Here is a 27,293-nt window from a genome sequence, read left to right as displayed (position 1 = left end):
AGCGCCGGACTGCTACATCTGCACATGTACAGTGAATATCTGATGGTGTGAATCTTCTGTGTACAAAAAAAGAAAGGGAAAAAAACAAAACCCCCCAGCATTGTGTCGTCTTTTTTACTGCCACTGCAGTTTTCGTAATGCTGAAGTTACGCGGTGTGCTTTAATATGAGTCAAAGGCTTTTCATTTGAATGGCGTGTTTAAAAAAAAAAAAAGAAAAAGGTAATGGTTTTTCAGAGTAAAATAACTTAAGGTCAGATTTGATCGAAGTTAATACGGCAGTTTCCTTTGTTCATAATACATTTATTGTAGACAGCAGTTCCACAGTTGTGTGTGTGTGTGTGTGTGAGTGGCTGTGTTTGTTTGTTCTTGACAAAAACAAACAAATTACCACAGCATATGTCGAGCTGAAGGAAATTTATTTATTTTCGAATGTAGTTTCTTTTTCAAAATCAATGATTTAAATAGCTTACGTTTTGGGATTATGTCTTTTTTTTTTTTTTTTTTTTTTTTTTATACATGTGTGACTTGTGACATCCGTCAGTTTTCATTTTCTTTTTGCGGTTCATGAACAGCAGTTTTTCAAAGTAAAACAAAACCTTTTTTTTTTTTATACAAAGCTATTGTCATGCGTTTATTCCAGAAAAAATATGTAAAGAAAAAAACAAAAAAAAAACTTCCTCACTTGTCTGAATTCGAAAAGAAACAGGGAGTCTAACCCTCTCCTCGTTTCCCGGTGAATAAATATCTGATTGAAGTATTTTATGCTCAACTATCTGCATCTCAGTGAGGTCTACTGTTTACTCCCAGCCTTCCACTGCCCTGCTAAACCCCTCTAGACTGAACACTGGCCTTCTTTGTGTGCCACTCACCACTTTCTCTTGACCACTCTTTCCAACAATTACCCAAGTGACTATTTCACTCATAGGAGACGTTTCGACCGTCATGAAATGCTGTCAGTGTAATTCGACGGAGGTTGTGTCTGTACTTTGATTTGTACGATCATTCCATTACAGAAAGGCAACGATTCACAGGTTGTTTTTCTGTTTTTGGTAGTTTTATGAGTCACATCAAGTCAACTCATCTGTTCAGTTGCGTTCTGCTTTGATCTCGGCCCCTCGAATATCACATACATGTATATGTACATACACAGATTTGGTCAAAACATCGAATTTTTCAAAGAAGCACGTTGCTTAATCTAAAGTTTAGGAATTATAACTCCAGTGTTGCTTAACTGTTGCAGTTTCTTTGTTGTCATATGTCCCTTATGACACAACTATGTACTGCAAAGTGAAGGCCCCTCACAGCAACGACCACGGCTTGAGCTTTGGGAGTACATTAGCCTAATTAAATATGCCTGAACCATTTGTTTACTAATCATCTGCTTCCCTGAGAAATCACAATGGCGATTTAGACCACTCTAGCTCCCTCCGTCAAACACATTGGGCAGGTGCGGAGTGCTGAGCATAGAATCCCGATGAGATGGAAAACTCGCACCACCTGCCAAAGAAACCGTTTTGATAGACTCGTTGCTGTTGAAAGACCAAAAGATGATCATTATGCAATGATTGTTCACCTTTTGTCAGCGTCTCAAAGTGGTTTGCTTCAGATGGGAATGGATCTTGACGGTGCACACACACACACAGACTCAAACACACAAGCCGAAGCACATCACAGCTAATCACCCTCAGTGATGTTTGTTCTTTGTTGTGATGAACCCCACACGGCTCTACATATCGTCAGATAGGATTAATGCCAATTTAGTTTATCCCCAAACCCTGCTGAGATCTTAATTGATGATTTGTGTCATTGGACAAGCAGCCCGGGGGCGAATGTTGCTGCCGCAAAATGCTCCGACGGTATTTGCATATTCTCATTCCTTCTATATGGGCAAATTACATGATGAGGTGTGATGCTGTGCATTCCTGCAGCTTTTGGGGGGATAATCGCTAATAAAGTGATTCAGTCACACTAAATGAAGGAAGTAAACAGAGCGAGGAGAGCATATGTTACAAACCAATTTAAGCATTTATGTATGGCCATAAAGCAATCGAGGAAATTAAACCACGAGGCAAATGTCTTGTCACTTCCTTTCGGCTTTGCTTCTAATTCCAGCCTGCATGGTGCCGAAGAAACCAATACATCACTCTTGAGAATATCTAGACTTTTCTTATTTCTTTTAAGGGTCCTGTAAGGCTACCATGCCTTATTGTGCAAGATTCATTTTCTCAGCAATCCGATTGTGAGATGTCTAATTTGTTTCGTGGGGCCTCACTCTCTTAAATCAGTCAGAAAAAAAGCGGAAGGATGTTCAGAATTATTCATAAGGCTTTAGTCTGCCGGGTATCCTCAGCGGAGTGCATCTAGGTCCTGTTCCGGGCCCGTGGGCAATGCGATGTAGGCTAGTTTTTCTCATGTTCAATAGAGCAGCAATCTTAAAGACAATTGTGTTGTGTTGCATGTTCGGGGCCGTGTCAGGGCCCCCCCACAGGTCATGCCCACTAAGCCCTCTTGATCCCTATTGCTCTCAAGAGTAGACGGAGGCCCTGTTTATACCGTCAGACAGCTCGGCTTAAGGACAGCCCCTTGCATGCTTACCCTTGCTCATTCCGCAGCCAGTGCTGCGTTGGCATGGCTCTAAGTAAGCCACCAGGGAGCAGGGTTGGAGAGAGATGGATCGGCTTGATTTATGCTCCAGAGCAGCAGGCAAATTTAATGATCCTCCTTGCTGTCAACATCACGGAGCTTTGTTCCTGGAAGGACATAGAGATGTTATGAAAATACGTGTAGTTTAGTATGGTTTGAAAACTGCAGTCAGACAGTGATTAGATACAGAAGCAACATCAGCAGAACATTAAAAAATAAATGTCTGCATGTTTTAAACAGATCTACAGAGCTGCAACGATTAATTGATTAGTGGTTTAATTTATCGCCAACTACTTTATAATCGATAAATTGTTTTTAGTAATTTTTCTAAGAAAAAATTGTCAAATGTAAATATTTTCTGGTTTCCTAACTCCTCTGTGACAATAAACTGAATATCTTTGAGATGTGGACAAAACAGTACATTTGCGGACGTCATCTTGGGCTTTGGGAAACACTGTTGCACATTTTTCTCTATTTTCTGGCATTTAATAGACAAAAAAAGCGATCAGCTATTAACTGAGGAGTTAATTGCTAAGTAAGATTATTGTTAGTTGCAGCTCTACAGATCTAAATAAATCAACTGATACCTTTTTTTTGATGAATTCATTTAAGATTATTTGTCATCAACTAGCTAATGAAACACTAACAGCAATGAGGTTTAGTTCTCACTAATTACATTTTGTAGCTCTGATGAGAACAACGTGTACAGGAAATGGGCTGCACCATGTCCAAAACGATAAGCACCATTATTTTGGTCAATATTGAGATCACAATTATTTATCAGCATTATTCATTGATTTTAAGGGACAACCTATATTTATTGCACTTTCAAATTTAAACAAATAGAACACTGCTACCACTTGTGCTACATTCCTGCTAATGTACAAATCTGTGTATCATAATGAGATCTAAAATACGGTTCTTCTTCACCTCAATTTCGTGCACTTTCAGCAGACGGGTAAACTAGTCACATACTGTTTATTACACTACTACTCTGATTGCAGCTGCAACATCCAGTAAAGTTTCTCACTGGTTGCTTCTGCTGATTTATACCCAGTGGAGTTTTCTATGAGTGTTTAAACATCAATATCATTACATTACATTACATTACAGTCATTTAGCAGACGCTTTTATCCAAAGCGACTTACAGGAAGTGTATTCAACATAGGTATTCAAGAGAACTACTAGTCACAGCCGGTCACAGCCAGTCATGTTTAATTGCGGGAAGCTCCAATTGTGATACTTGATTAATTGCGCAGCCCTTACGCAGCTGACTTTATCAATATCTATGTTTATCGCCTTCTTAACTACTACTACTAACTACCTGACAAATCACATTTTCTGTCGCTTTACTTCACAACATATGATTACAAAAACACGTTTTGTCAGTATGGCTTTGTCCCAGAATGTCTTTATGACATATTTGGCTGTAAGAAGAATATTGGCCTGCCTGCGGTTCACTGATTGATTGAGCTTAGCACATTTGGATCAATTGGGCCTGCAGACAGTCAAACAAACGGTTTAAAAATCCTCCTCTTCACACAATAATATGTGATGTGTTCATGGACAGTGAACGATGCAGCATGGAAGAAGTCACAAAGGCTTTAGTCATTAGGTAATGATTTTAGCATCAGTCCTCCTGATTGCGTTCCTTTTTTCAGACAGAGGAAATGAAAACCCAGCAGGAACACATTCCATAAACCAAGTCATAGTCATGGCATAGAATGGAGGAGTCCAATACAGCTCAGGTTCTTCACCAGCAAGATGCACACATAGATTGTGTGTTTACTGTGGCTGAAATTTCAAAGACGTCTATTTTCACTCTCTGGTGTTTTCAGTATTCGTAGTGTTAGTATACATTGCTTTTGATGTCGTTATTTTTGCATTAAAAACAATTAAAACCTATATTTTTAGACATCAGTGGTATTATTCAAGGATCAAGCACAAAATCAAATTAGCAACAGCTTATTATATATTCTGCATTTAAGGACCTCTAACAAGACTCTGAACCTCATTGTGCCGCTGGTTCTTATCTCTGGTGGAATGTAGATAATCCTAATAAATGAGCAGAGCTTCACACAGAGAAATATGAAGCCTGCCAGTAAATCCTGAATTTATTATATTTGAGAGTCCTGGTAACAGCTGAGCTGGGTGAGGTTCAAAATATTTTATTTGAATTCAACAGCAGATCATAGCAGAGAAAATCCCACCAAGTGCTGTGTGGCTGCATATTTGTGCTTCCCTCCAGAATGAATAAATGCATGGGCCCAAATGGGGCCACTGCTTTTGGAAGTCTTTAATTCTCTTTAAAACTTAGTTCTGAGTGAAATGGCAAACAAACGTTTAGGATACTTACACGTTCTGCTCAGCAAGATAATCTTCTTAACTTAACGTCAACCACATTTTTCCCTTAACTTAACTTAGTGCTTTTGTTGCCTAAAATGAAGATCCTTTGAAGACTGAGGCTTACTTTGAAAGGACGTCACGCATGTAACAAGTTGAAACTGAGACATCCAAAAGTGACTCTAGAGGGGAACCTAGAGGGTCATAGTCCAAAGCTCAGCACAACTGACTAAGTGTCAGTATTTGACCAGTGTGTTGATAAATGAGCAGAGGCCTTTAGAAGCTGGCAACATGGATAGATGTTAAACATGTTCAGTTGTAAATACTACCCACATTGTAAGGATACAAAGCTGGTTGAAAACTGTCAAAGTATCCCTTTAAGCTCCTGTAGTGCCAGACTACAGGTTTAGTTCCAGCTGTTTCTCCTCACTGCAGTGCTGCTGGTCCTCCTCTCTGAGTCTGACCAACTTTTACTATGGAGCTGAAGACGGGCAGACGAACTAGACATCAACAGCTAACTTATATTACTGTTGTGTACTTTAGCCTCTCTGACCGCCTCTCTGACCACCTCCTGACGTTGTTATTTTTCACTCTTGGGTACATTTTCTGCTGTTTTAATACACAGATGAGCTGCAGCGAGAGACAGGTTGGGAGCTCGAGACATAAGAAAATGTTGCAGCTTTAGATGGCCTTTAGAAATCACCCTACTTTGATTATTGGCATAGCAGCCCATTGAAGAGCAGTGCACTTTGAATAGAAATGCAACAGCGCTAAAGTTGTGACCTCCAAAGGGCTATTTACCGGAACACGGCTCCATTTTTCAGAATCCTCTCCAGAGATATTATTCAAGTGCATTGCTCTTTTCTGCCACTCACATCTCATCTGAATGTTTCAGCTTATTGCACTCCAGGACCCAATTGATCTGAAGAACAATATTTTTGACATTGGACTTTTGACAAAAACGTCTTTCTCCTCACATCCATTTGTATACCTTGCTGCTAACCTCTGAGTGGTCTTTGTAGATGCCTGGTGAAACACTTGCTAGTGTCCAGCTTATCAACAGACGTCAGTCGGGTTGGCTGTGGCGTAGTGGAGAGCAAGGTAGTACTCCAATCAGAGGGTCGGTGGTTCGATACCCGGCCTCGGCAGTCGATGTGTCCTTGGGCAAGACACTTAACCCCAAGTTGCTCCTGAAGGCTTGCCATCGGTGTGGACTGGATGTTGCATGAATGTTAGTTAGAGTCTGATGGTGGCACCTTGATGGTAGCCTGTCATCAGTGTGTGAATGGGTGAATGATATGTAATATACTACTGACTGTAAGTCGCTTTGGAGAAAAGCGTCTGCTAAATGACTGTAATGTAATGTCAGTAGGAGCTCTGTACAGCGGCAAGGACAGAATGCTCTTCAGTGACTTCCTCTCTGTCCCCGGCTATAAAAGCAACATGACTTTATGACAGCACTGGCTTCAGTAGAAGCTTTTCCGTGGGAAAGCTTCATTTTTTATGGTGTTTCATAAGACTTGTCACTCTTAAGATATTAAAGGAGGACCACAATTTTTTTATTCCTGTATTATATTTCATTAAGGATTTTGGCATCCCTGACGTCTTGATGCTGGATTTATGCCACTTCATATCGGTGACCAAAGGATTTAAATGCCTCCTACACTGTAATACTAAGTGCCATGTTACCCTGGAGTTCAACTGTTTAGCCAGTAGCTTTTAACTTTACATAACATGTCACATTCTATGAAAATGGCATGATACATACTAACAAAATGCACATATACTGTGTACAACGACATTTTGTGAAATGTTGTAACCGAATGCATCTGCAAAGAGTATTAAATCATTTTTCCTACCATATATACCCTTTCAAGTCAATATCCACTCGGAGAAATAAAAGCATGATTAATAGTTTTTTATAGTTTGGGGCAACAAAAGCACTTTGAAGGTTAGCAGAGATCATGGTGTTGGATTCAACAAAAGAAAAGTATATCAAGGCACAAGACAGGAAGTCTTTATTAACATTTAACCCAAAACTCTTTTCACTAACCTTAACAAAAGCCGTTGCCTGAAATTAACAACACACAGCAGGGCTCAACAACAAGGATTGATTGCTTGCCTGGGGCAAGTAAAATGCCACATCGGGCCAGTAACTTACTTGACTGATCAAATAATTAAACACATCATTTTTTGGTTTCATTTCTGATGAGAGTTGCACATGCTCAGCACAAACCAGGCCCTCGCGATTAAAATGGCGGTGGGTAAAGACAATAATGAGCTGAAGTGCAAGCGAGCATTTAAATAACCCTGGAAACAGGAGTTCAGTTGGGTGGCATTGGAGGATGAGGGCGTTACTCCAACTATTTATTGCACAGTTTTCTGCGGATGAAAAATGACTATTAGTTTTAGTTGTTGCTGTTATTTGAGAACCACTAATGAACAGAGCAATTTGTTTAGGGGCAGATTTATGACCCCCTTCATGGAGAGAAAAGAAAGAATAAAAAAAAAACCCCACACAGGACTCTGATCTGGGGTGTCGTAGTAGGTCCAGCATCCACCCCAACCACTTACAACTACAACAGTTACAGCAGTTAAAGCACGTAGCGCTCTGTTCCCTGGTCACCCAAACATAGTTCTGGGAGACGCATATTGACGTTGGACAAACAATCCAGTAAGTGTAATCTATAAAGAGTTCCAATGTGAGTATGATGTCTGTGAAAAAGCCCTCTCTGCACGTTCACACAGTAGACTGGTTCTCCTGAACATCAGCTGTCCATATGAAACAGCAGTTGTGGTGTTGGCCGTGTTCTCTTGCCTTCCCCCCCTCTTCTCACTTCATTACATTGTGAACATTACGACTTTGCTGAGAGTGTAAGGAAACACGGGTGCCATCGACATTAACCTCCAGTTTAAAGCTGCATAGCAGGCAGCGCGGGCTGACGGTTCCTTTTGTCTCTTTGTTCGCATTCATCATCTTTCACTTCCTGTTCTGAAACGGCCGCGGGATCAACACCTTCATGAAGACGTTTCTTCCAAGAACGCGTTCCCGGGTTCTGGTGTGAGTTTGGAAATCTGGCAAAGGAATGGATTTAGGTGTTGTTTGCGGAGGCCGTCTATGGGACAACTCCGAGCTTTGTTGACTGGTGTCAGAGTATCGTGTTTGGCCCGGAGCTTAGACTCTGCAAGCATTCAGGAGCTAACCGCAGCGGCCCGAGACAGAACTTGGACTGGGTAATGGGTGCCAGAGGTTTCCGGATGAGTGTGAACATGACGTGTGGATTCCTGAGTCAGATTAATGTGCTTTGAGTTAAAGGTCAGTAAGACAAGCCTCCCACAGATGATGTCTGTTTTTGTTGTATTAATCATGCATTTTTTGTTGTTTATGTGGTTATATAAACCCCCTTTTCTCTCTTGGGTCTGCTGCAGAAGTGACTCAGTTTGCTTTAAGAGCAGCCGTGAGACATTTCTGTCCCTCACTGCTAACACATTAGGCCCGATCAAACTCCAATCCACCACATTCCATCGCGTTAAAATTGGATTCATAATTTAAGCCAAAAACAGTCACAGAAAATATTAAATCACTGCAGAGTCTCAGTTTCCTGCACAATTAGTCAAAGGAAGCCGTGCGCGTTGAGCGTTTGTAACAGCTATGCGGGCAAACCGAGCAACCAGCTCTGACTTGACTCCACAACACCCGTCTGATATGCCGCTTGTTTCTCTCGGCGTCCTCTCTGATTCGCTGACGCTGGCGAGACCCCCAGGCGTCAAATCATGTTGCCTTTTTCAAGTCGTGTTGTAAATATGTCGTGGAATATGCGAGGAGTCTCAGAGAGCGAGTGTGTGCAATTATCATAACAGACTGTGAAGGAACCTGTGCAGAAAGCCCCTTGTTTTTGTCAGCTCATACACCCTTAAATGCTTCGATGCTACTGTGTGCTCAATCAAAAAAATATTCCTTAAGCATTATCATGGAGTGCAGACATGATTCCACATGTTAATTGTAGAACTATGAACTGTAAGAAGAAAAAAAAGCAGACTGAACCCCTTTTTTTTTTTTTTTTTCTAAAACCGAGACTTCTTTCCACTACAAAGAATAATTACTTTTCCCAACTCCCGCTCCATAATTGGTTACTACTCTTTTATCTTATCTGTGCGCGCATAATTATCACAGTCATCATATTAGATTATTTCATGCATAATAAATGAACTCAAACTGTGTGTGGGGTAATTAGCATGTTAGGAGATGTGCCGCGATAGGAGCTTCGCTCTCTCAAAGATCTCATTGTTGAAGACATTCCTGAAAAGTGAGGAATGCAGTAAGAAAGGGGATATGTTAGCATCATGTTCGACTGTCTTAAGAAATCTAACTCGTAATGTTAGTCTTGATTTTGTAGCGTGTGTATCTGCACGTGTGTCTACTTCCCACGTTGGTTTCGGGCGAACTTCTCATGCTAAGTAAAGCTCTTTGTAATGTCTTTCTCTCTGGTTTGAAGGTAGAGCAGACAGTGGTGTATATGCAGAAGAAATAACAAGACATAGGAGCATAATGGAGACTATTGTGAATAGACAGACCGATGTGCTATTTGACTTGGGCAGCTGTCTGCTGCGTAGATCTGGTCCAATCCAAATGACAGATGTGCATCAGTTCATTGGAGATTTCAGTCATAAGTATGCAGCTTTTCAGATTTAAGCATTCCCTTCAATTTCTTTTTTTTACCTATCAAATTATACTCATTACTTTATAATGTTGGCAATGAAGGTATTTACAGGTTGTCCTCAAAAGTGCTTCAAGGTTCCATAATTTTAGTCAATGCACAATGACTCCAGACAAGAACCATATCTTTTAATGCCTTTTCCGAACAAAGTTCAGCGAGAGGTTGATTTGAACTATTTAAACGGCGGTGAAGGCAGACTAAGTCCTAATATGGCCATGATTGACCGACAGCAGCAGCTCTTCCAATTCAAATAAGGTTAACCTCCGTTGGCAGTTTAGTACAGTGCCCTGCTTGGAAACATTTCAGTAGTTATTTAATGAGGGGAGCCAATCAGGGCCGAGTCCAGTTGTGATGCCTTGCCTGAAGTCAGTCTGAACTGCCTATAAAGACACAGGGATTTTTTGAAAAATGCAATAACTTCAAATTTTACCACCCAATTAAAGTCCAATTTTCACAGTGTATTAAACCCCAGTGGAGAGTGATGTATATAGATGGACAGAAATGTGAACCCGCAGTGATGTAGAATTTAAGCTCTGCATGTCCACAGTTTCATTGAAAAGGCCTTTAAAAGGTTGTGTATTTAACTTGAGAAAACTTGCAGCAACATGGATTCAAAACGATTTTCAAACCCAAATAATTTCACTAAAGATTAGTCCATAAATCAGCCTCTCAGATTATAAATGTAATAGGAAAACAGTTTGGTCATACTGCAGTAGCAGTACCTTGGATGCTTGCCGTCTTTTCACAACTAAATAACAAGAACAACTTCTTTGACGCCAAATGTCTCAGTTGCAGTTCTTTTTTGGCCCTGTAGCATTTTTGGCAGTGACACCTTTCACTAATCTGCGCCAAAAACCTGTAAAACACAAACATAATGAGCTATTTTCAGCATTGAGATGTTTTTGTTTCATTTAGTGAGTTGTTCATGGGGAAATGGAAACTTTTCAGAATTTGGTGACAGCCATTATTTGAAAAAAGATGGTTATACAATTCAATTCAGTGTGATTCCTGCAATTATCAGTAAATGGTACCGTTTTGTTTTGTCGACTGAAAGGTAAAGAGTTTTAAGAAAGAGCTCCTCTGAAAAGATTCCCTTCCCATCTCTGTGCCTAAAGCAGACCCAACATGATGATGTAAGGGCACCACTAAGTCTCCATAGATACCCTGCTTATTCATATAACCCACACAATGTCTAAATAGAGCTTATATTTATATCGTCATATGAGATTAGATATTGTATTATGGTATAGCGTATTTTCCTTGTTTTAGAGGCTGCATTACAGTGGAGTGATAAACTTATCTTAACTTACCAGACTGCTCTAACTGATTATTTTAGACTTTATATCCAAATTACTGATGATTATATATCAAAAAGACCATTGTCTCAATATTTTGTGAAAGCACCAATAGTCAAACCTACAAAATATCGTCATACCCAAAATCTAAATAAGAATAAAATAATAAACTGCAAAAAACAATCAGTGAGATTCCTCCAAAATACCAAAGTTTGCAGCCAAAGAGGAGAGAAAGACTTTACGAGGAATTCATAACCGAGTTTAGAAGACTTTAATTATCACCGACGAAAATCATTTTTTAACAAAAGGGTAAAAAAATGACACACAGACCCTCCCACTCCCTGAGTGAATTCATAGAGGTTCATCTCCAAAGAGTGACGAAGGCTGCATGCTTAAAGTGAGTTCTAAGCAGCTGCCGAGTCAGTGGTACTTGAGGTCATGTCATATGTCCCTCCCATGTGAGGAGAGAAAGCCTTCCCCCCGGTCAGGGCCTCACACTCTCCCTGTGGTATGTCCGTGCCCGTCTCCCTGCTGGCACCGCTTTGGGCATTGCTGCGGTGTCAGCGTGGTGTAAATGGGCCGTTTGAAACGCGATAGTGCTGATTGGGGGTCGGATTTGTTTGTTTAGCTCTGAAAGAAAACGTTTTTTAGGGGTCGGACCGGGCGGTCGATCGTCTACGAGAAATCTTCCTGAGTAGACTGGTCCAATGCTGACAGTGAAAGGCAATGAGAAACATGCCCATAGTGAAACTGGGGGCCATTTTAGACACAGTTTATATGCTGATTACGCCTTCAGTTTGTGTACTAGAAAAAAGAAAATGGACTAAGAGCGCAAAAACAACCATGCAGGGTCTGTAGTGACTCGTAGGACTGTGCCCTTTAGTCGAATTCGATTTTAAATCAAGTTCAGTTTTGAATTAGGACTTCAGCAGGTTGGTTTCAATGATTGAAACACTGTCGGAAAATCATCCTTCTGGGAGAAATGGATGGTTATTGTTCTGTTTTTTTAAATCTCTTTGGATCTAACTTTACAGGAAAAAAAGCCAAGATCCAAAAAAAGTTGTGAGTCCTGAACAGATAGAGGTCAACAAGGAGGCGGGGATCTGGTACTCTGAGAGTAGTGGCATGGAGAGTTCTGTCAGTTGGACTATGAAGGTGAGACGCGCCATGGCAAGAGACCAGGGATGACTTGACGCCCTCTTCAAAACAGGCCTATTAATATGTGTGTGTGTGTGTGTGAGAGAGAGAGAGTATGTGTACCAGGAAATTGATTTGAGAATGTGTGAGTTTTTGCAGCTTTTTTCTTTCTCCAAAAACCTGTGTGTTTGTGTGAATCCCTCAGTCTCTCTCCGTCTCAGTGAACCGACACACTGCTGTCCCTCTTTCCCCCCCCCCCCGTGGTCACTGGTATTTATAAAGCGCCACAGACATTTAGTACAGATGGCAGAGCACCTTAAATTTAAAGACACTATTTTTGCTGTTGGGGGGGAAATGGACAGAAAGTACTTTGTATTTAACTACCTGGATATGGAGCTGAGGGGGACTGTGAAACAAGCGGTGCATTTCTAATGTGTGGAAATGCACAGTGGAGACTAGAGAGAACCTCTGACCGTCAGTCAGTACATTCTGCAGGCTCAGTCTACGGGGATGGTTTTATTACGAGCATTATGTGCACACTGAGCAAACGACTGAAGCAGACACCCAGCACGACAGTGGAAGAGTAAACTTTCTTCCTTTGGATTTTCACAGGGAAGGAGGAGTCAGAAATCAAAAAATATAAATAAGCTCACTTCAGATAGTGACGGGGAATTCCGAGTTCTGCATCGGCCGTCTCTGCCAAGTCCATTGTGTTTGTGTTTTCCTGCCTTCCCTGTCTGTTTCATGACCAGACAATGAGAGGGTGTATTAATTCACTGCAAAAATATAGTTCTATATTGACATCTCACACGTGTTACATGTTATAATGATATATTGGAAGTGATTGGTTGACTTTGTCTGTTTTTAAATTCATGTCACAAAGAGAATTATGATTCTTCAGATTTCCGAAAAATCTTTGTTTATGTACATGATGGAGGCCTTATTTTTTCTGAAGAAAGTGAAGGCCACGACTGAGAAATCCCTCTGAAATCCCTCCCCGTTGGTAGACACTTAAGGCCTTTGCACACCAAGTCTGTATTTTTTGTCAGAGATTGTTGCACGTTTTAAAAAATAAACACAACCAGGCGTTGTGTCAATCACATTTACATACCAACGCCACTTTAGTCCGTCATTAAAGGTTTTGGACCAATTTCTATTTTCTGCTTTTTTTCCTCGCAACCATTAGGGGTTGTTTGGCCACTCAGAGCCACCGTACGTGCAAACGTCATCATCCAAAATGGCGTCTGATAAGCTGATTTTCTTGGTTCATTCGCCTCCCAGCACAAAGCTCTTCACGACAAACAAAGTAAAGAACACAGAGATGCTAAATTATAGATAAATCTGGCAGGTGATTGCAATACAAAGGATGTACGGAAGATTAGACAGTAGTGATGGTTCTCTAGGCAACTAAACAATGGCTTATGCTAATGTCATCCATTTGCACATGCAATTATATATATATATATATATATATATATATATATATATATATATATATATATAAATTATAGGCCTTATATAGTCAATTAATGTATAATAATAGAACTCCATATTAATAACTAGATACTTAATTCAAATACGGTCAGACATCCACCAAGGAGGAAGTTTACGGAGGAGTGATGGGTAAAATATGTAATGACAATAACGTAATTGCAGAATGCCGTCCTGAATGGCAGGACATATTAATCAACCTTAACCGGTTCTAAAGTTCTCATCGCTCATAATAAGCTGACAGATGGATTCGTACCCATTCACATATTTGGTCAAACGCACATATTTGGGGTTTGTTATGTCTTCCTGAGCAGATGCTAGATATTCAGAATACCGGCCCATTATTTTTCCTCCTCACATTTTCTGAATTCTTTAATATTCTGCATGCCTGATGGGAAGACTCGTCCGGCCGCATGTGGCCTGTGGGCCGCCAGTTGATGATCATTGCATAAAAGCAGTCTCCATTCCTAAAGTAAAATAACCTGGCATGTTCCTGCTATATCCAATTTGGAGCCCTTCAGTTTGTTGATGGTTGTGTTTTTAAGATCATAAAACATCTTGCTATGAACACAGAAATGATTCCCAGTTGTGAAATTGTCTCCTTGACCTCTTACATTAACTGCGGTCGTCAAAGACGATCAGTGCAATACTGAATCCAATCAGTCTGGAATAGACAATACACAAATAAACACATTTTATTTTCCCCTACATCGTGCCCTATAAAAGTATTTCACTGTTACGTCATTAAGGCCATAACTATGCCAAAAGGGATAATTCATTTCCCTCACTTTTAATGCAAATCAATTTATACTAGGAGGATTCAGATGTGGTTTTCTTCAGGATGCTTCACAAAATACAGAGAGCTGCAGTGATGATGTATTTTTGTAGTCCAACTAGGAAGTTAGCATTGCAGTAGTTCCCTCCACAAAAAAGCTAATAGGATGTTTCCATTGGATATTGGATTTTTGCAGAAAATAAGGTCTGTGTCAAACACGAGTTTCTGACACTTACACATTTTGATCAGCAAATCACAAATAAACACCCCTTTTATGATTTTTGAAGCGGGAATGCAAGCGTCAGAGGTACAAAGCTAACGTTAGGCTAGAAAGGAACTACATCAAGGTCCCGTGAGAGTGAGTACACACAAGTGTACACAAGTCTGTGAAGGCGGACACGTTGTTGTGATGACGTTTAGTTGTCTCATAAATCACTTCTTAGCAACCACAATTGTTAAGATACTTAAAAACTTGATATTTGATATTCAAGAGCGGGACATCTTCTGGCATATTTTAAATCGTAGAACCAAACTTTTAAATCTCTTAAGCTTGTGTTAACCAAAGACCCTATTTCAGACATCTAATCAAAAAATAGACAATTCTCAATTGTTTTTGAGAAAAGGAAAATGAGGTGTTAGAAATGCCGACTCGTTTCGGGGTTTTACTCAAGGTGCATTTTGCACTGGAAACATGTCCTCATTGACAGATTTTTACGTGAATAATGGTAGATTGAAAACTCAATGAAATACCTGAGTTGGATATGGATATGGACCAAAGATACTCTGCAGTGTCTTCTCTATGTGTTAAAATTGACAGTCTAGACAGCTGGTGGAAAGAGTGAAGACATTAGTTTTTCCTGCATATTTCATGACTACTGCATCATTTTACCTGCTGTTTACCTCATACCATACAGCAGTGTAGACAGACATTTCACATTTTGTTTGCATGCATTTGTTTGCATCTTTGAGGTTGTTTTGGCACGTACAATAAGGCTGTGTCTTGGATTAGTCTTTGAAAGTAAGAGTAAGAGGAGGGTGGCATCGATCTGACTCTGAAATGACAGCTGACAGCAGGGAAAGGAACAGTCTGAGATCTTTGACATCAACCAGATTAGGGCTGCAGCTGAATCAGAAGTTATGGATTCTAATCCAATTTGGTCGTTCAATAAGAAGATTCGACTATTCTTTCCTTTTTTCATCTGGCAATCTGAAAATACATCGGCATGAGTTACAGCGATGATTTCGACCACATTAACAAAGTCAAATATGGGCCCGCTAAGGTTTCATCAGGAACAGAAAATGTTTTTACACTTCTCAGAGGGTGGGGTCCATGTCTTCCCCGGAGGGTCGGTGTGGGAGGACCCCTTCTTAGGACCTCTCCCTGGAAAGCTATCCCTCGGCCTGCGTATGTCCTCCATGATGGTCCACTGCGACCAGCTTTAGGTCCGCTTGGAAAGGCCAGTGGTGAAGGTGGCCTGTGGCTCCCGCCGGCTTTGAAACATCCCCCTAACCGGACCTCGCCACTTCCCAGTCTTAGTGCTCACCTTGCTCTCTCTCCTTGCGTGGAGAAATGGGGCCCTGTTAACAACGCGACTCAGTCTAAGTGTCCTTAGTGCTTGCTTGAGGCAAGAGAATTACATAGTTTTCCCTTTTATTTTTTTAACTTTTATTTATTGACTCATTTAAACCACACATGCACTTTTTTTCTTTGAGATAAAAACTAATTTTTTCATATAAATTAACACCTCAAAGAACACATAAACATCACATATAAATCCAGAGCAGTATATTATGTTTATGAGGAAAAAAGAAAGAAAGGAAAAAACGGACAAACATAATGATAAAAATAATAATGTTCTCTGTTGAAATCAAGAAAACATTCAATTACATCTCGAAAACTTGATTTTGCAAGTGAAAACTTGCACAAACTAAATGTAAATGACCTAAATGAGATGATAGGGTTTAGGATTCGTACTTTTGATAGCTTGATAGAAATCTGTCATGGCAAAAAACACACACTATTGATATTGACTTCTCCATACCCTTCACTCTCCCCATTCCTAGCCTCAGCTGGATCACGCCTGTCATTTCAGTCATGGCAGAAAGAACCAGCACCTCTAGTCTGAAATGTGAATTCCAGCAGGTCTTGTGTCCAGCCGCATGACAGCCAGCCGCCAGCCTGGACCAACACAACTTGATTTTACTCTAGAGCCCAAGAAAATATACTGTTTCTACCAGAATCCCTTTAATCTTCTCTCCTGGTACACTTGCTGTGCAGTTAATGGATTTTGCACTGCAAAACTATCTTGTCTCAGCAAGTAATTTGGTCTTGTATTGGGTATTGTTTTTTTTTAAAACAAGTAAAAATCTGCCACTGGTGTGATTATAATTTATCCTGTTTCCCATTGTGGCCATACTATTAAAATCAAGCGCAATGACCTGCATACTAAGTGACCCCTCTAACTAAATATTGTGAGAGAAAACAAGAAACAGCTGTATGTTAACTTACTTGCCAAGATGGCTATCTCTTAGTCTGCATAGTTTTGTAATCATACAATAACTAAGTGTTGTTTTCAAATCACATCTCATTTGAAGCTAATAAGCCCCGGATATTTTTATGCTGTTGGCTGTTCAATGATGATTTCAGCCCTATACAAGGATTAACAGGGCCACTCGAAGAACGAGTCAGTGCAGAAATGAGAAACACGGTTACATAGTTAAGACGTTAGACGCTATGTGCAGTCGCTCACTACATACCTTACCTTCATTGCATTTGGGAAAATGGGCTTGAATATAAAAAAAGTCTTTATTTTCCTTATGTCATAATGAGATGTGTGTGTGTGTGTGTGTGTGTGTGTGTGTGTGTGTGTGTGTGTGTGTGTGTGTGTGTGTGTGTGTGTGTGTGTGTGTGTGTGTGTGTGTGTGTGTGTGTGTGTGTGTGTGTGTGTGTGTGTGTGTGTGTGTGTGTGTGTGTGTGTGTCAAACTAATTTTGTTTGTGGGCTGGCGAAGCAATTTAGCTGCCTAACAGGGCATAAAACAGCTTCTTCATATAGCTACATAAGCGTAGTCGAATGTTTGAATTTCAATTCAAACAAATTTTATTTGATGGGGGCGAAGCAATTTAACATATACATAACATAACAAAACAGGGCATAAAACTGATGTGATGCACAGAGAGTTTAATGTTGCTAATGACCTTGTCCCTAGTTGGGCTTTTACATATACAGTGTAATAAGAAAATACAGCTTTCATTATTATATCTAATCATACATATACTGCTTATATATTCAGTATATTTATGATTAGATAGTATAAGTAATAGTAGCTTAAACATTTTAGCCAACAAGCTAAGAGAGGCTAAGTTGGCGAACTAACATACATTTTTATTTATTTCATCAGATGATTGGAGGTAAGGACAAAAAACTTAAAGCTTGTATTTAATGAAGTGTTTTGAGATAAAAAAAATAATAAGATATATCTTTACATTTCCTTTTACAATCCTTTTCAAACAAGTTACATTTTTGTATGTCGTGAAGGAGCCTATAGTGAACTATTACAAGGTAGCTCTACATTTAGAATGTAGCCTAATCGACGTAGACAAGGTAGAGAAGTCTCTTTCAATATGAGCAATTGGTGTGAAACATCTCACTACAAAACACCTTTATGTTCCTGGCTGCACCTTTTATTCCTTTTAAGTCTGTGATTCTTTTTCACATCATTAGCCTGCATTGGATAATCTGTTTTTATCCCACTAGTCTGCAGAATTTTTTCTCTCTCTTCTTGATGCAGCTCGATTCATTAAAGAGAGGAATCCACTGGTGGCACTGAGGAATGGAACTCCAAAGCCCAGACTGGAGGAAATTAGCCTGGCCTCTTTTTTGTTTGCTCTATCCATCCTGACTCATCACGACTTGGGTATTTTTAGCAGTGGATTCCTGTTTGGCTTTTCCCCCCCACTGTTCACAAAGGGGCTATCATATTCTGTGAGATAGAGAGGAATGATCAATGTAAAAATATCAGCCAAGAGTTGATCAGAGGCAGAGACACAAAGTCAGAGGCTTGTGTCACACTGGAAGTCGTGATGCGTTGCAGCTGGATTGAGTGCTCATATTAGTGTGTGTGTGTGTGTGGACTAAATGTGAGTGTTTGTGCTGTGTTTTGTCTGAGCTCAGCTGTCTGTATCAGCTGCATGCTCGTTAAATGTTGGGCTTAAACCCGTACTGACGCCGCGCCGGCTCTGGTTACTCCTGTGGGAATACCTGCCATTGTCGTTGCGAGCCCCTCATAATTCCCTGGAATTAGCCTCAAACGGTTGAAGTTCGGCTGGGCCGGATAGAGCTGCAAGAACAGCCGAGCTCTGCCACTTCCGCCACATTTGAGAGTTCTGCTCGTGACGCGTCTCCTGAGCCTGTGATTCTTTTATCCTGCGTGTAAACCTCAAGCATGGCTGAGGTTGGTTCATCGTGGTCCTGTACAATAGTGTAAATCCCCCCCCACCCCACTGTTAAGGTGGCCAAGTGACCAGATATCCTGTTTGTCAGGAGAACAGAAATATTTCTGATTGTTGCACATCCTGCCGGTCAGTGATCTGTGGCATATACAGCTGCTGGCCATCAGGATTTTATTTAGCTTCTATTGTATGAGCTTGGAAACAATCACACTCTGACTTACTGACTTCATCTTCAATGCCAGGGAATGAATTTGTAGTGTGAGGTTGATGGGTTGGTTTCCATTTAGTGTGGGAGATTCCTGTGATTTCAAGGCGCACGAGCCACGGGCGTTATCATGCAAAATTAATTATTCGACTCTTTTTTTTTTTTTTTTTTTTTTTTTTTTATGTCCCCCTGAATCTCAATGCAGTAAAAAACCTGCCTGTGTTTTATTGAGACGAAATTATGGTATAATGTCACTTTTGCTATTAGCCCAGAGTCTGTGCATGCCAATTGATCCTGCTGTTGTCATAGCAACATGAACCACTAAACCTCTGCGCAGCTGTTGTTATGGAAGCCCTTGAACAGCTGGGGGGCTATAGCTGCGGAGGGATTGTGGGAAACGGGTCTTTTGGTCCTCCCTTCACACCTTGACCCCAAAACTCCTGCTCGTGAAAAAAAAGAGGAGGATTTGGGAATCTTAAAGATGTCCATCTGGAGTTTTTCTCTCCGCTGCACTGAGCTTCCATATGATAAGAGAGGAAGTTTAGGCAGGAAGCAGTGAATATTTAATCATGTCTGTGTCTTCTCCAAACCTGCTTTGCCACGAATGCGAGCGGTGAAATCAAATGAGTCAAATGAGAATAGATTCTCTCCCAGGGTTTCCCTGACGCATTGGTGCATATCCCATTATTGATATGAGCAAATGTTGTACACAGTGCAGCAATAAGACAACAATTTCACATGAAGCACGACTTGTCCACAATAGTCCAATTAATTCAGTGATAATAATGCTGAAACGTAACATAAAGAGCACCGTTTCTTCCTCCCGCCGTTTGATTTAATGCAGAATTCATTGACTGGATGTGTGTATCAGGATTATCAGTATTGTGGACACATATACTGCAGTAGAGGTACTCAGATTCCTTGCTTAAAGGTACAGTATGTAGCATTAATGGGTATCTATTGGCATGACATACAAGATTTGGAATATAGTATTAAGTATGTTTGTTTTTGTGTATTATCACATCACTTCACATCGTGTTTTTTTTACTTAGAATGAGCCCTTCATATATACAAAAAGAACAGGTTCTTTTCACAGAGCCAGTGGCCCAGAACTGACAAACCAAACACTGGCTCTAGATGGGGACACTTACTAGGGACCTCAGAAAAACAAACAGAATGATCGGAATTTAATATCTTTCAGAAATGTATGAAATAAAATGATGCTGCAAAAATAATTTCCTCTTTAGGAACTATAAAGTAAAAAAATTGAATGTTCAACAATTGTCTACCAGAATACTAGAAATTTATTTTGCATATAAAATCTGAATCTGCAGTGTATCTACAGCTGTGAGTAAAAGTATTATGATTGATTCTTAGTGGAGCAGAAGTATAAAGTAGCAGAAATAGTAAGAACGTAAAAAAATACAATACAACAGACTGACAGTATATGTGTGAGTGATGGTGGGCAGATTCAGGAATGCTAATGTTTCCTCTGTGGTTTTGTGAGGAACACGGTGATTAGACCTCCAGCCCCCTGGGTGGAGCCCCTCGCTGCACCGGCTCCTGCTCTGGTTCGCTTTGACGTCAACAGGAAGGTCAGCTGGGTCCCAGAGGGGTCATGCGAGAGATGGCGAATGGTGTGTGTGTGTGTGTGTGTGTGTGTGTGTGTGTGTGTGTGTGTGGCGGGCTTCAGAATACAGAGCCGCTCTTCCAGGATCCCAGACGGGGGCCGTAAGGGACGGCCGAGGGAGGAAAGGCCCTTGGAGCTTAGGGAGGGCTTCGGGAAGGATTACTGAGAGGCTAAAATGTTTTCTTTGTGGTCGAAGGAAACCTAAGAAATGCCCTCACCTAAATCTCCCATGGTCTGAGGGGGCTGTTTGGAAGTGAAACTCGAGCTACATCCGAAAGACGTTCTCCTCTTCTCGGGCTTTGAGCTTGTCTTTACTGTCGTTAACATGCCCTATTTCCTTTCAAAGTTTGATCTCCACATCTTTTATTGTAGCCTTATGGAAATATAGTCAGGCCCAACCAATAGCTGGATTTCCCTCCACATAAAGAGCAAGTATTTGAATTAGGTTGGGAGGAATAGGATGGATGATATGGGATTGGAAAGAAACTGTGAGACAAACGAAAATGTCAACCAAGTCTGTTACCAAAGCGACATTAAATACATTTTATATGTGCAGTAGCTCTCTGTGAATAAGTGTATTAAATTAACTGTAGCAGAGCACCAGCTGCTGCATTCCTGCTTTTTGTTTTACGTTGAGAACTTGTACAACACTAATTCTTGAAAACAATCTTCAGAAAATGGTTCTGCAATTTTTCTCATAAAAAAAAATCTTTCGATGTTTATCCATTCTATGTTCAATGGACCACTTTATTTGCTACATCTCAAATGATGTAAACACTCCTAATTGACTTTTCTAAGAATTTGCATGACAGTGGGATAGAATATTAACTTTTTTATTGTTTTTTTTTTCCACTTGCTCTGCCTTTGGAGAGACTGATAAAACTCAAAAAAAGAGAAATGTTTCAGCTTTTCTAGGTAAATCTCCACAGCTTTCATCCCCCCCCCCCCCCCCCCCACCCTCCACTCGGGGCCTCTGCTAGTACCTACCACACACACAGTAGTCCCCACTGAGCTGTGCGGGGCTGGGTAAATACCATCCCTTCAGAGGCTCTGTGTTAGCAGATTGCTGGAGGTAGGCGGCCTGCTGTGAGGCCCGGCCACACTCCCACTGTTCTGGAGGGGCTTTAAGCGAAAGATCAGGTGTCCAGCCCTGAATGCTTGATTGAACTTAAATCTTTTGCATGTGCGCCATAACTCTCTCTGCTGCGCCGTGCCCACCAGTCAATTGCTCGAAGGAATTTGAGTCACAGCGGCTCTCTGACCTCTCTGTTTCACCAAAACGTTAAAAATTATATTATAATATATTTGGATGCATTTTGTTTGTAGTGATGGTGTGTAGCATAAAATAATGAATTGACTGTAAATCAAGTTACTAGTAATTAACAGGCAAAACAACCTGATACAAAACCAGTAACGCAGATATTTATATATTGATGACCTATTTCTGTATGAAAGTGCTTGATATTAAAATGTGAACTATAAAACCTACAAGTACTCAACCAAGATTAAGTTATTTAACTTTAAGATCAAAAACACCCATTCGATTTTTCAGAGGTAATTCATAAATTCAACTTTCAACCAAAGTTTGACAATGCAATGGGCATTTCATTTTGAATAATGGATGTATGGATGATAGATGGATGGATTGGTTGATGGATGTGTGAAAGTTAAGAAAAGTAATTTCTGAAATTTCTGAAAGATATTGAATTCTGTTTTTTTTCCTGAGGTCTCTAGTTAAAGGCAATCAAACTAGAAATGACAAAAAACGACCCAGGTTGTTTACTTAGATATTTTTTGAATTGACACAATTGTTACAAGGATTGAAGCAAACAATAATGAACTAAACAATAAACATGACTTTCTGTCAGTGACATACGGTAGGCTTTCCCTAAAAAAGCACCGTTAAATAACACGCACAACTGGAATAATGTATGAATCAATTTGATCATGATTGACATTCAGCTTCCACTAGGCAGGATGTTTACTTTATCAAAGGATAATGCTGGTGTATTCTTTATATTTTATCATCAACAAACCCCATGAAAATACCAAAACCAGCAGTGAATAAATATGTATGTATGTATGTATGAGTCCAAAACCTGATATCTCTTCCTCCTCGATGACATAGAGCTCTATTAATTAACACATTGATGAAACACTGTTGCACTGGTTTACATGTTCCTCCATCACCATGAACATATGCACTGTAGTTTACTTTTGAATCAATCCCACATACGCCATCCTGCTGCCATAAATATTCACTAGGACACCAAATGTGTATTAATCCGCCGCTAAAAATAGTCCCCTACGAATTTAGTTTCCTCCTGTTGAGTAACGTCTGCTAAAAACTACAAAGCTCAGCTGTTAAATGATAGGAGTTGAACATATACTGCATCCATGATTGCATGGACATCTTCTACAGTTTTTCCACTTACTGTCTGCGTGCGGCCATTTTTAATGTCCTTTTCAGTAATAATGCTGACCTTATTAAATTGTACAGCTTAAACGTTGTCATCTGTCTGCAGGCTCTGTGTGGAGAGTTGGATAGAGGGCCGCGGAGCAGAGAACAACACTGAAAGCTGCTGCGTTGCTGTGGGCAAGCCAACTGTAAGTTGTCAGTTGTCTTCCTATAAACCTTATGATGAACCAGGTTGTATGCTTGTGTTTGTTTAAGGTTCATTCACAAAGCTGTGTGCAATTTTCAACTATATGTTTCATAATAGACATTCCGTAACAACATGTCTGGCAGATAATCTATTTCTTTGTATTGACCAGCACCAGTCTGATTTCATTTAAGAGCACACAATCAGATGTCATTCATGCTATATACACGGTTCCATGCCAGAGAACACGGATAACAATTACCCTGCTGCGTTTCACTTAAGCCGGTGAAAACCTGAAGATCAAATCAATCACTTGAGCACATTTCCTTGACATTTCCTCAATCACTTGATGATCATTTTAGATTTTTGTGCTCAGTTCTGACTGAAACTTAAATCTATAGCTGTGCTTTCTTTTTTAATGATTTATGATTCACTTTCTAACAAACACATTATTTGCATCTTATGCCGGGATGAAAATGACTGTGACCTAATGGGAAATTTTCGTTTTCATATCTGACATTCATATTGTATTGCTGTCCCTCGACTTTTACTGTACAGAGTAAAAGTTTTGTTATGTTTCCCAAAAATTGTTCTATTCCTGAACAAGCCCATGAGACCATGTGATGAGAAAAGGTGACCCCAGACACTGAACATGTCTGCTTATTTGTGGACTAGAAGAAGTGAGGCTACGGCAACCAAAGGCAATTGTAAATAAACTCAAATGAAATATGACAACCATTTCTTTAGGATGGTTTCCATTGTTTTCCATTAGCAAACTAATTGCTATCTACGGAAAGTTGTCTTAGCTCTAACATTATTTCTCAGACGAGATAATGAAGTGTTGCAGTAGCTGTAATAACTAGCAGTTTGAAGCGTGCTGTGATGACTTTACTTAATGCAGCAGCTAACAATGCTGTCACAACACATGCTCTATTTAGAAGAGAAAACAGATCATGAGACAGAGGACTATCACAACCAGTTATTATTACTAAAGCGGTTTTGACTCGCTAATATGGTGACTGGAAGGCTTAGATCATGCACAAAGAATGATTTGTCAGAATTACCCTGTTGTTTGTTGTTGTTGTCCACCTCCACCTGAGTCCTTATAGAGACATTGATATTAGAAATTAGGTGGAAATTGCTGTCTAGGAGCATTTTGATATTAGTGCCTGTCCCTCCGGTTCAGATTGAAATAAGACCGAGGACTTTAATGTCCTCTGCTCGCCCATGTTTGCAACTAATTGCAAAATTGATTTGGAGAGTTGAAAAAGTTATGGTTGTTCCTCCTGAATTGAAAATGATTTAGATTATTTTTTTTCATTCTGAGCTTAATAAAAAACCCTCCTTTGTTTTTTTGTCTTTTAATTTATCTGTGAGCTTGAGTTTTTTTTTTTTTTTTTTTTTTTTTTTTTTTTTTTAAGAGCCAAAGGGTCTGAGAAATGAGAAATTCTGTTAAAATGTATTTATCTACGGAGAGACACCACCATTTTTTTTAGAACAGAGATGTTTAAGGGTCCACTTGGTTTTTAGTAATTAAGACTCGACCTGGAACCCGAGTTGGGCATGGTCCAAATTGTCTTCAGTCTAACCAGGTCTAGGGTCTATGTGTCTACTACTGGGTCAGTATGTATGTAACACCTGGATGATTTGGAGCAGACGGGCCTCCATGCAGCAGAAGATGTGTTGTGTAGGAGCACCATGCTGTGGTCATTGCTTCTTAAATGTTTTTTTGGGAGTCTTTTTGGGTGAACCGCCTTTTGTATTGGGTCTAACTATCACTGAGTCAGGTCTGACAATTCTCTGGTCCATTTCAGATTGGGATTCTTTGTCACTAAAAAAGAATAATTTGATACTCTTCACCATTTGGATTAGTATCTGCAGCTACCCAGTAACACCAGTCTTAATGGATTGGGCAGCTTCATAGGATCGACTGTGGGTTCAGCCCTTTTTCTCAAGGGAGTCTTGACAGTCACACTGTTGAGGGATGGGTGTTACATGTTTAGACATAGCTACATCTCTAGGAATATACGTACTGGAATATAGGATCCACATTGAGTGATACGGCACCTCAACGTTTTTATCTGACATACATATATAGCACTGATGTAGCAAAGCGGAAAGCACCGATTTGGAGGTCAGGTCGGCGGATGGGTGTGTGTTGTGCTTGACTTTCATGCAGGAGAACGGAGCTTGAATCTCATCACACATCTGCAATTAACATTAGTGTTTATTAAGTGGAACTATGATCCTTCCCTCAGCTTCACCAAGTGTGTTAGTTGCCAAACCTCAGTTTATACGCCATAACCACAGTCTTTCCCGAATCATAACCATAGCAGCCACATGCAGATATTGTAAAAAGACATTGGATCTTGAACCTAATCCAAGGTTTTACCAAATTGTCCAAGGACGGGGTTGTTCCACAACAGCAACATTCCCCCTGCTGGCTCTAGGGTTCAGACCTGCTATCCTCTGTCATTATCCTACTCCTTCGACCCCTTAATGTGAAGTGTTGTTTTTGCCAAAGTCTTCTCAATCCTCATTTAGTCTTTGCAGTCAAATTCTCTAAATGTCCTTCTATTGTGAAGGGGTCGTAGACAGAATAGGAGCTAGGACAAAGGGGGATCTGTGCACACATGGCGGTCTCCAGTCGATTGCCAGAGGAGGTCTGCTCATACTGAGCCATTTGTCTCTTCCTACACACAGGCAGGACTAATCGCACAGCTAGTCTCCGTGTCTTCTCAGCCCCTAAGTGTTCCCCGTTGCTGCCCTCCCTCTCCCCACCCAAAAAAACCTACAGCACGACTCCCCACCAAGGATTGTTTTACGCTTAATTTTGTTAGACTTAATGAGATTTCACTAATTAAATCTCCTCCTGGTTGGAGACCCCCCACCACATTGCCCCCCCTCAATTCCACTCACAATCACTCCAGCCCATGGGGTGATTGCTTGTAAAGCTATTTTAGACAAATAAACTTTTTCATGAAGAACAGGGGCAGTGGTTTGCACAAGGACAGGCCTGTGTTTCTCTGTGGATTTCCAATTTCGCGCCAAGATGCTCTGCTGCACTTGTGATTGCCAATAGGTTTTCAAATCTGAGATGAGGTGCTGATGAGTATGTCTACTCGTGGTAAAGTTCTTTGTAACATCTCGTTGTCTGTTTCGATGATTAATGGTCCTATACATGGGTTTAGAATATTTTGTTACAGCTTGAACTCGAGAAACTGCTGGAAACACATTGTTCACTTCAAAAACCTATGTGTTGTACCACTGTAGCCAAAGCTCATAGGCAAATCTAAGTGACAGGACTTCGCTCACAAAACGCACACACGTTACAGATTCATGTCCCTAATATTAATCCCTGCATTAGCAGTATGGCAGCGCTAAAAGGGAAGTGATGAAGGGTGGGACAATCTCAGTTCAAGCAGCGAGGCCTTGGAGGTCATTGTTGACAGCAGCCGCTTGCCCCCGCTCTTGTGGACGACCCTCTGGGACTCTCGCGCTGGCTATTGTTTGAGCCAGCCTCCCGTTTCCCGTTTGAGCCCTGGACACCCGCTGCCAGCTCCGCCGCTTGGTTCTTCAGCCAAAAACTCCATTATAGCCCTTACCCCTCTCTCCCTCCCAGGCCTCTGTGGCCATTGTAGCCCAGCTCCCCCATCCCCTGCCTTAGTTATGAACATACACACACACTCCGTCCAGCCTCAGAAGCCTCTGTGCTGTGTGGCCTTCGGGTGGGTGAGCGGGCAGCGTGCCCGTTTCAGATGGGAGTGCTTCCTTGATGAAGGCCCGCGCTGATCAGGTTTCTGCCACCTGTCATTCAGCTTAGGAGGCAGGAAAGGGGGCAACAGCGGTGGCGGGTAGTGGGAGTGAGGGACGGGGTGGAGTCGGGGGCTCGATAGGAGAGATGCCATGGCAATCTGGCACCAAGCCTGAAGCCTGCTGTTGTTTCGGCATAACCTCCCAGATATCCCAAGAAGTCCTTTTGGTTCAGGCAGTGGTGAGTT

At 40.8% G+C, this 27,293-nt stretch overlaps 1 pseudogene; it reads left to right on the top strand.

Moving 5' to 3' along the window:
• The window catches only part of LOC129113833 (uncharacterized), a 107,325-nt pseudogene that overhangs the window by 556 nt on the left and 79,476 nt on the right, over nt 1-27,293 (top strand).

This window comes from Anoplopoma fimbria, chromosome 24 (genome assembly GCF_027596085.1).
Source record: "Anoplopoma fimbria isolate UVic2021 breed Golden Eagle Sablefish chromosome 24, Afim_UVic_2022, whole genome shotgun sequence".
Taxonomy (NCBI): domain Eukaryota; kingdom Metazoa; phylum Chordata; class Actinopteri; order Perciformes; family Anoplopomatidae; genus Anoplopoma; species Anoplopoma fimbria.
This window is presented reverse-complemented; position numbering and strand designations above follow the sequence as displayed.